We start from the raw sequence: 10,007 nt of genomic DNA, 5'->3' as shown, positions 1-10,007 counted from the left end.
CGAAGGCATACCCGATCCGGTGTTGAAGATTCAGGCGAGGATGCATTGTTTCCGCACTCCAGAAGCTCTGTTGCGGGCCTTCGAAAAATTGACGCTTTCGGCGGCATCTTGCGCGGGAGGCTCACGGACTAGACTGCAGAGGGACGCGGGAACGGCGAGCAGCGGTGAAAATCGACGGGCCGACGGATGGGCGCCGAGAAAAGAGACGAGGAAGTGCTACAACTGTAACGAGCCGAATCATCTCAGCGCGAATTGCCCGGCGAAAGCTCGGGGCCTGAAGTGTTTCCGGTGCGGGCAGCACGGACATATTGCGCCGGCGTGCCCGAGACGCAGCACCGAAGCCGAGAACAACGTAAACGTTGTGGTACAGTCGCCCACGACGAAGTCCTGCAAAATGGTAAGAGTAAACAATCGCGCGATAACGGCAATCGTAGACACCGCGAGCGATCTGACTTTGATGCGAGCGTCATGTTATGTAAGAATCGGCGCGCCTTGCCTGCGGGGTAGCGAGACAATGTTCGCGGGTATCGGGTCTAACGGTAACGAGACGCTCGGGAAATTCACAACGGACGTTTGTTATGTCCATACAATCTACAAACGAGCCAACATGTAATACATACAATAGAAATATTGAATTAATATTATTTTTTCATAAATCACGATGCTGTTATATAATACTATTGTCGCGTCTCGCGTAGCGTCGCGTCGCACAGTGGTCCAGATCGAGGAATTAGCTGTTCATTTGATAAAAAAGTAACTTGCTCATATTGATGTTTATCGCATGTATATTGCTTTTTAAGTATCCATGACATTCGAAAATTGTGAAATTAACGAGATTTATAGAAAATTGTGATTCGCACAATCATTTAAATATCAACACTTTATGAATCCTATTTTTCACCGAAGTAATTACCTCATTTCGTATTGAAATCCGGTCGAACCATTAAAAGACCATTACGTTAATCCTGTAGACCATTTAAAAACAATTAACTTTTTTAAAATTGGACAAAACTGCTTGAATTTGTTCTAAATGTTAGGATTAATTTACTGAGTAATGCATAAATAATTTTTTTTTAAGTTGCTATTGGTCGTAATTGTGAAGAAAAAAGTACAGGTCTCGACTTTTAAGTTTGTTTTTCTGTGAAAATTTAAAGGTGCTGTGGCGGCTTTGGCGCCGCACAATGACGCAAAGAACTTTCGATAAAAATGAGGTAGAGCGATGAAATTTTTTTTAAATTAAAGCTGAAACTTTGTAGAATATGGGAAAAATAGGGAGATTATGGTACGAACGCTTTTTAACCTTGAGAAAATTCGTTAAACTTGCACAATTTTTTGGTTTTTCCAATCCACGCGCAGAAAAATTTTTTTTAACATGCTATACATCATTTCCCATAGATTTTTTCACTGATTTCAAATCTGGTCTCTAAATTTGTCTACGACTTCAGGATTTTGCAAAAAATAGATTTTTGTAACAGAAACTATTGAAATCATTTTTGATAACACACTAGTTTGAAGGTATATCGTATTCTCATATATAAAACACAATAAAAATAATAATAATGAAGTATTTGAACGTTTTGAGTTACTTACGAAACATGAAGCACGTTGTTACAGATGGAAATGCGTATTTTTGTTTCTAACTGCAGAATTCATGTATGCGAAATTGACACGGAATGAGATGTGAAATATTGTAAGAGATTAGTGGAGGATGGCTACTGCTAGTCATTTTGATGCGAAAATTGTGTATACCACAAAGAGTAAACACCCGAATCTCGTTGACTTTGGCGACTACGCGATAGCGTTTGTTGCATCTCAAGCCAATAGCGTGTAAAGATAGTCACAATGTGTCTATCTTAGGCCGCAAAAACACCTCAATTTGGAGAACTTTCTCACCTGAAGGGTTTCTAGCGAGCACGGAAAAACCGAAAGGTGGATCCGGGGCCGCCAGGCTACAAAGGGTCGCGAGGTTCGGGTAAAAGGAAATATGATTGTAAATTAAAGCGATTAGCCGTCTGGTGAAAGTCATTGCGCATGTGGCATGCAAGGATGAGCCCAGAATTTGTATACCTGGGACGACGGTTTAAAATAAACAGTACAAAGCGACAGCTTTAGCCTTTTCCACGAATCTCAGTTTAGTTGATAAAAGTAGGGGAACAGTATGTAAAGCGCGCGAGCGAACGTTCAGTTGTTGTCCATTCGTCATCGAACCACTACGCAAATCCGAATTTGTTAAACGGGTGAAAATAAAGTTGTGTTCAGATACACACGTCGCATCTCATCTCTTGACGTATCGCTGTCATTGCTACTGGCACTTTCTGCAGACTGTGTGTGGCTGTAATGTATTATAAATTAGATATCTATTGTCCATAATTATATTTTCATTTACAGAGGAAGTAAGGTAAGTATTTAATTTTTTTACTCACGTATTTTATATAGGGTGTCTGTTTGGGCCGAAGTGTGAAAGTAGAGTGTTTGGGTCTCGGTGAGGGGGGTAGAGTGTTTAGGGACGGCCAAGCGCAGGGCGTACGTAACTGATTGAGTTTTCCGAAGGGATGCGAAACTGATAGAGAGAGAGAGAGAGAGAGAGAGAGAGAGGGAGAGGGAGAGGGAGAGGGAGAGGGAGAGGGAGAGGGAGCCGTGAGCGAATGCGTTAAGTATCGAGTTATCAAGAGAGAGATTAAAGGACTTTAGCGAAATTGGTGCGAGATCATCCCACCCGATACGTCACACCTACGATGTAGGAGTTCTTTTAATATATTCCTACAATAATAAGTATCATTTTCAATTAGTCAAGGCAAGTAGGCATAGTCAATTAGGCAAGCTCCTGGACGATCATTAATCTAACCTAACAAATTCACTCCTTAATGACCGGTTCCCGGAAAATTAGCTGGATTAATAATTTCGAAGCTTGTCGGAACCGTTTATCACTATGTCAATTACAATATCTGCTGAACTAATCATTTTTCGACATGGTCAACACTTTTTTGAAATACGGGTAGATTCGCGTGAGTCGACACGAAAATATCCTGTCGCATAACAACGAGATACGGTTTTTCGGTTGCATCAGTTTTGATAAAGTCGATGCACTTCGCAGGACGTGGAGATTTATGTAACGATCGTTAAAGAATTCTGCTTTGCACACACGATTTTCTAGATTAAAAATTATATGTGTAGAGTGCGGATTTTTGTGCATTCATAGTATTTATACATTTCAATTCGATGCAAGGATAGAAGAATAACGGTTGTTTCTTAAATACGGAATCTGCTTTTAGTGTTACGAGCCGAGGGCTAGGGCAGTTAATGCGTAGACCGAAGTTTGTTTGCTTACACAGGAATAGGTTGTCGTGGACTAGTCGATGCCTGTTTCATCACCGATTTGCTCACTACTATAGGATGGGTAAGCGGAAGGTATTGGGAAGTTGGCCCTCGAAACATTTAAATATTATTGATACATCTTGAGCGATAAAGGTGTATCTATGTAGGAAATACTAGTTACTGGAATTCAAAAGGATGTGAAAATGAGTTTGGAGACTCGTTTGTTTGACAATATAATATGAAAGTAACAGGGGTAATTGTGTAGTGCGAAATATTATCGCCGATACTAAGTTCCGTTGCTCCCGGTTTTGACACACTGAGAAATGCGGGGATTATGTTAACTAATTTGCCCTGAATAACGGAGGTAGCAGTTAAAGAATTGATTCGAAAGGGGCTATGAACCCGATCTCACGACGCGTATCGTTCGGTTTTCTGCTTCAGACTAACCCGTTCGTGAGCAAACTTGGACCCTTTATATAGTCAGATTTGTTTAAAAAAAACGGCAGTGGGGTATGGAAAAATTTGGAAGGTATCCCTCCAAATTTTCCTATATGCATGCACTTTTTCCTAATGGCGTAATTGTTTATGATGGCATATGACTCGGACCTCTTGCAGGGAAAAACATGTCGTTTCTAGAAGGGAGTGAGAGACTCACGTAAACAGAATCTCCATTCGTAACACTAGCATCGAGTTTCAAGATCTTCAGGGATCAATTTTTGAGTATCCGACTTCTCGAAATTCCGTGTATTTAGTTCCATAGTTATATCGTTGCAAATTTACAATTCGTTCCCAAGGTAGCTCTTGAACTTATTAATTGACCTTGTTTCGTCATATTTTAGTTCATTATACTTATATACATTTCAAGGAAATTTCAATAATCGTGAAACTGAAGCACCTTGTTATTGAGAGTGACGCAATACTCGAGCAGATACGAATTTCCATGTAATTCACGTACCGCGTTACACGCGACGGAATTTTACTTTTTACCTACCTGCATGTTAAGTTTGGTAGAATTGTTTGGCATTGCGAGCTCAAATATCGGATTTCGCCGATGAGCGTTGAATAATTCACTGGAACACTGAAAATATTGTTGCGTCGAAACGTTTAATGTAACATCTGCATTATACCGTGTATACCTAGCCCACGATGAAGCCGACCAGTAAAGACGAAGTAAACTGACATGCACGAACGAAACAGCACGAAACGATTGTAAATAACTGTAACTAAACAAGTGAATGAAATGTTAAAAAAGGTTTTCATTGCTAATTCTGCTACGTGCGTCGAGACGCGATACTAAAATATACTTCCCCAAGAAAGTTTATAATTGCGCGAGACGAGGAAACGAAGTTCCTGTGTTCGTTCCAACGATTATAAACACTCGACAAAATGTCAACGCACAGGGTAAGGAAGCCTATTACCGTGGGGGTGCCAATTACTGTGCCGATATTAATTATACTTATTTCTAAAACATAATGAATATTAAAACAAAATATTGAATTTTTTTCATTAGAATTAGTTAATATATACCTATATTCATTATGCTTTAAAAATAAATATTATTAATATAGGCACAGTAATTGGCACCCTCACAGTACTTGGCTCCCTTGCCCTAGTTTGAGTGGTTGTGAGCATAAGGGTCTATTCAAACTTGCCGGAGGCGACGTCAGTATGAATACTACCGCGTTTTCCTACTTCATATTTGCCGGGACCGTCGCTGGCAACCTGAGAAGGCGCTCGAGATGCTCGCAACAAAAGCTAAGACCCGCACACAGCGGGGGTTCGCTACCTAACTCCCGAACAGTTTACTCCCCTCTACACCCCGGGGATGCCTATGCATCCTCTGAGAGCTGGGCAAGCCGTTGGGCATCCGTTTTCTGCCGCCTGACACAGAATCGCCTGGCACCGCCGGCCGCCTTCTGTCACAGACCGCGTGGCATCGGCCGCCGATGCCACGACAGCATCCGCACACAATCCATGTTCGAAGTAGAGAAAAGAATATTGTTCATCTGAGTTGTAATGTTAAGAAGTAATGGTTCAAACTATAATCTAATTTAACGATGGAACGATGAAAATCAGCTTCACAAATCAATTTTAGCATAGTTAAATTATATCTTATATCTTATAAGTGATTATAAGTCAAAACTCCGGAGAACAAGTTTAAAATGATTAGAATTCATTGGTTGCAAGGTGTGTTCGAAAGCTGGTGGAAATAGTGGAAAATTGGAAAAGTGGAAGTATACGTACAACATTTGGTTCGCAAGCATCTACGGTTATAAATCTGTGTACGCTAACGGTGTACAAGGTTCAGCACATGCTGCTTTTAGCTGGCTTAAAAATTACGAAAGTGGTAGGTACATTCGGAAGGATTTTTGATTTATGACGTCAATGGTCGGTACGTCGTCAATGGGAATTGTTATACCTGGCCTTGGTCGCACGCTTGTCGCGTCGTTCGTAAGGTCTTACGACGCAATAAAAACCAAAAAAAAACCATTTTAATTTCGCCATTTCTTAAGTGCCACCATTTTTGGGGGTCTATCGTTAGGTCCGCCAATGCCCATATCAGCCGCGCCCGTAGTCCTAGTGTTTTGGCTTCGACGTCACACGCTACATAGTATGTGTGACCGCTGTAGCCAATATCTCGACTATAGCCGAAAGTACGTGTGAAACGAGGCCTGTCCCTTGCACTCTGATCCAATCGGCCGCGCATTCGTACCTATGCTCTGACCAACGAGACCGAGGCAGTGAAGCACCCAGCGTGCGTCCTTTGCTAATCGTCTTGCAAGGGTAACTTCAACTCTGTCGCACTCGAGTGGCTATGTTTACGTCTACTGTCTCGTCTCATTGGACAAGATATAGATACGCCATCGCATTCCTGCCAGGGAACCATGCATCTAATCATTTTTAGATCATTATGGACAAGAATTTAGAAGTTTCCACATACATTTTTTCGTGTCGTAAGACAAAGCGATGCAATTTATGTGGAATTAATTCTTCTTATTCTACAAATTATCATGTGATTGAGTCATTCCACGCGATATCGAACACTTTTGGGAGTATTGTTTCGGATTTCTTCCACTGTCACTTGGACCACAACATATTTCAATGTCATCAAAATTCGAGACATGGTCCCTTCCTAATGTGAATACTTCCTTAAAAAGAGACAACTATTCTCGTTTTAACAATATATGTATGTGTAATTTAGGTTAATATATAAGGATGTGTGATGCTGTTTCACGAAGAGGCAGGAACGATTCCTATCTCCATAATGTTGTGGAAGAAAGATACCGATAGTTTACCTAAGGAGCTGTAGAGTCCCGAAAACCTTTTTTTTTTTTGTGCCACGCACAGCAGGGAACTGTCAACGCGCTCTCGAAAGGCCATCTGGTAATGATCAGTCGCTTGCTCAGCCGCCCGGCAACGGCGGACGGTGGGATTGGTCCTACGCCATAACGGCGGCGGCAGAATTTCGGTTAACATGGGATTAGTCCTAGAGACCGGCGACAGAATCTTCCGGTCCCGGTAAGTATAAATAGACCCTAATGTGGAAAAAGGATTTTCCTTCGAGCTCATTCTGTTGCCGTAAACGCCCTTTCTCGCGGGTCCATTGCGTATTTTCTCTTCTCGCGTGTCCCGACGGCTCTCATGAAGACAAACGACTGGAAAAAATACCTTGGCAAGGAGCCTTCGCCTATACTACCCATTTCTTGAGTAGGAAATATCTGCCTTCCGGAATGATTATGAAATCAATATTTGTATAGCTTCATAGAAGTCGTTCGAATATGATATACCAGAAGTGAATAGTATTATCGAACCTTTCAATTTTCAACGAATTTTTGTGTTTCTTTCCTGACAGGTGCAGGTTCTATTCCAAATGTGTAATTTAAAAAATAATTCTTGCTTGTAGTATTTTGAAATTAATAAAAATACAAAAAACAGTTATTCGTTCGTCCACGCAATGAAGCGTGCATTTCACAATTTTGAAAGCAATAACATGTTTGAAAATCCGAATATTGCTTGGCGTTTGCAAACTGCTGGTTTAAATATTTCAACTGGACCATGACTTTTATTAAAGTGTAATTATGACGAACTTGGTTAGTATTAAAATTGTTATTGAAGTTTGAGTTCAATGCGTTTGGCGGTAGTGGTGGTATTATTAACACTTTTGTGCTGAAAAAGCTTTTGAATATTCAAATTGAATTAATTACTAATTCTAACAGAACTTGTGTGTTGGACAATTTTTCTACATTGTAATGATATTATATATTACAATAAATTGTATAATACTGTAGGAATATTGTATATGAACTCCTACGCCTTGGGTGTGGCATATGGGGTTGAATAGTGCGACATTGGTTACACTAATGTCTTTTCGTTGTTTCTTCGCAACTCGCAACTTCTCGTGGACTCACTCGCTCGCGGCTCTCACTCATCTGACATGACATTCCTTGTATTCGTTCCTTTTATCTGAGGCCCACTTTCATTTTTCCTCTATCGCACTTTCATCTTCTCTCTATCAATCTCACCTGAGACCAGGAGACCACTACTAATCCAATAAGAAAACTTTTTTATTTTTCATTATTATATTATGGATATTTCACCAACATATTTGTGGTATTTTCCTAATGAAAATGATACCAAATATGATATGATTCCGATGATATTTACTTGTGTAATGAACGATTAAAGTTTCGGATGCAAAGAAGGACAGCGTATAGGAAGGAAAGAGGCGCAGAAAGTCGAAGCGTTCGGGAAAGATGAAAGATTGGCGTGAGCTCAGTTCTTTAAATCAAAACTGAAACTTTTTTATTGTTAATTAATTTTTTACGAGATTTTCACCAATATATTTGTTGACTTTTTTTGATTAAAATGATACCAAACACGATTGCGAACAATTGCGATCATATTTACACTAATTTTCCGTTGATATAATAGTAATGGGAAGTAACTTTCATCGTTCATTACACAAGAAAATATTGTCGGAGTTATCATATATCATATTTGGTATCATTTTAATCAGAAAAAACCACAAATATGTTGGTGAAAGTATGATAAAAACATAAGGAAAAATAAAGATGTTTTGAAATTGGATTAGTAGTGGTCTTCTGGTCTCACACCGATATACCTGTTACGTATGAAGACGTTCGCCATATTCATTTCGACTAGAAATTCTAATCTCTTTTTCTGAGAACGAAAAGCGTCCCAACAGGCTCCCTTTTATTAACACAAGATACTGTATGCCTTCTTTACATCAAAATCTCTAGACACTCCCTTCTGGCATCCGTTAATTAATATTCTGATAGGAAATAGCCCGGATAACCTTCATTAACCCCTTTTAACGAAAATCTAACTGAGGCCTGCTTTTCATTAGAAACGACAAAAAATGTGACTGTGACCCTACGTGACATTAAATCTTAAACAGAGTACCCCTTTCATTTTCAAGGTATATAAACCCGTTCATTTTCATCCTCTTCGGTTAGTCGAGAAGCGGTTCAGTCAAGATTCAGAAACGGTTCCGTAACGTTATAGTAATCGTGCAGTCACGTCGCGTTACAGAGTCAAGTCTAGTGAGATCGGGTTAAAGTCCCTTTCGAATCAATTCATAACCTTATAGATTCCGTTAGTTCGGTATATATTCTATTTGGCATTCAACAATCGCCATCTAACCCCGCATTGCCAGTGCGTCAACACCGTGCAACATGTAACCGTATCGATTACATGTCGATATGTATCGATCGGGCGACGTGTCGCATGAGCAACGCGGACCCCCACCACGACGTCCCTGGTCGTCCCGTCATCCTTTTCTTAAGGAAGGATCGCAGGATTCCCCACTAATTAGCGTGCGCGCGCATCGATCCCCACGCGATACGGATCGAATGAGGTCGATGCGCGAGAGAATTAGGCCACTCTACGTCTGGGCGCGAGCTTGTTCGGGTTCGGGAATTTCGGGCTGTTCGGTACGCAGCGAGCGAGTCAAACCGACTCAGGGGCGATACAGTCAAACCGACTGCGTTCCTTCGTCTCGTGATATCCTCAAACTGAGGAAGTGTCGTGTAAACCGCACGACACGAGTCCATAAAGTTCTACGAGCGGCAATCATCGGCCGTAGCGATTAATCAAAGAATAACTCCAGCGAGACGAGGGAAACTGCATCGGTCTCGAGTCGTATCCTCCACAAAGGAAGTTGATTCTCACGTTCGTTCGGGAAAGTTACGATACGGTAATCAGAGTAAGTACGGTTAACGTCTTTCCACCGATACCGGATAGTCTCCGAACCCACTGACTAGTGACGACGGAGACGATCCTCAGGGTCGGGTGTCTGACCGACGCCTTGTACGTGTCGTCATTCGGGCACTTCCTGCGTCAGCAACGAGTGCTCGTATGCTACGACGGCTCACGTTCGTTCGGGAAATTCGCGATACGGTAACACGATCAAGGTATCAGAAAGGGACCCAGACGTGGAGCCAGGATAGGGCTCGGGCAGCTGCCTATGCGAAGGCACGATTCTAAGTAGTCGCGATCGACTAGGCGCGAATCGCGAACAGTATCGATCCCGCAACCGTCGTACTGAGGTTACTGTATTTATAAAGATTTCGATGATTGTATATATCAAATATAACAGAATATATCTTACTTCTACCTCCAATATCGTCTCCGAATGATTCAAGTTAGTTTGAACCTCTCCGTCTTCCAGT

Source organism: Halictus rubicundus, unplaced genomic scaffold (assembly GCF_050948215.1).
Source record: "Halictus rubicundus isolate RS-2024b unplaced genomic scaffold, iyHalRubi1_principal scaffold0027, whole genome shotgun sequence".
In the NCBI taxonomy this organism is placed as follows: domain Eukaryota; kingdom Metazoa; phylum Arthropoda; class Insecta; order Hymenoptera; family Halictidae; genus Halictus; species Halictus rubicundus.
Note: the sequence above shows the minus strand (reverse complement) of the source record.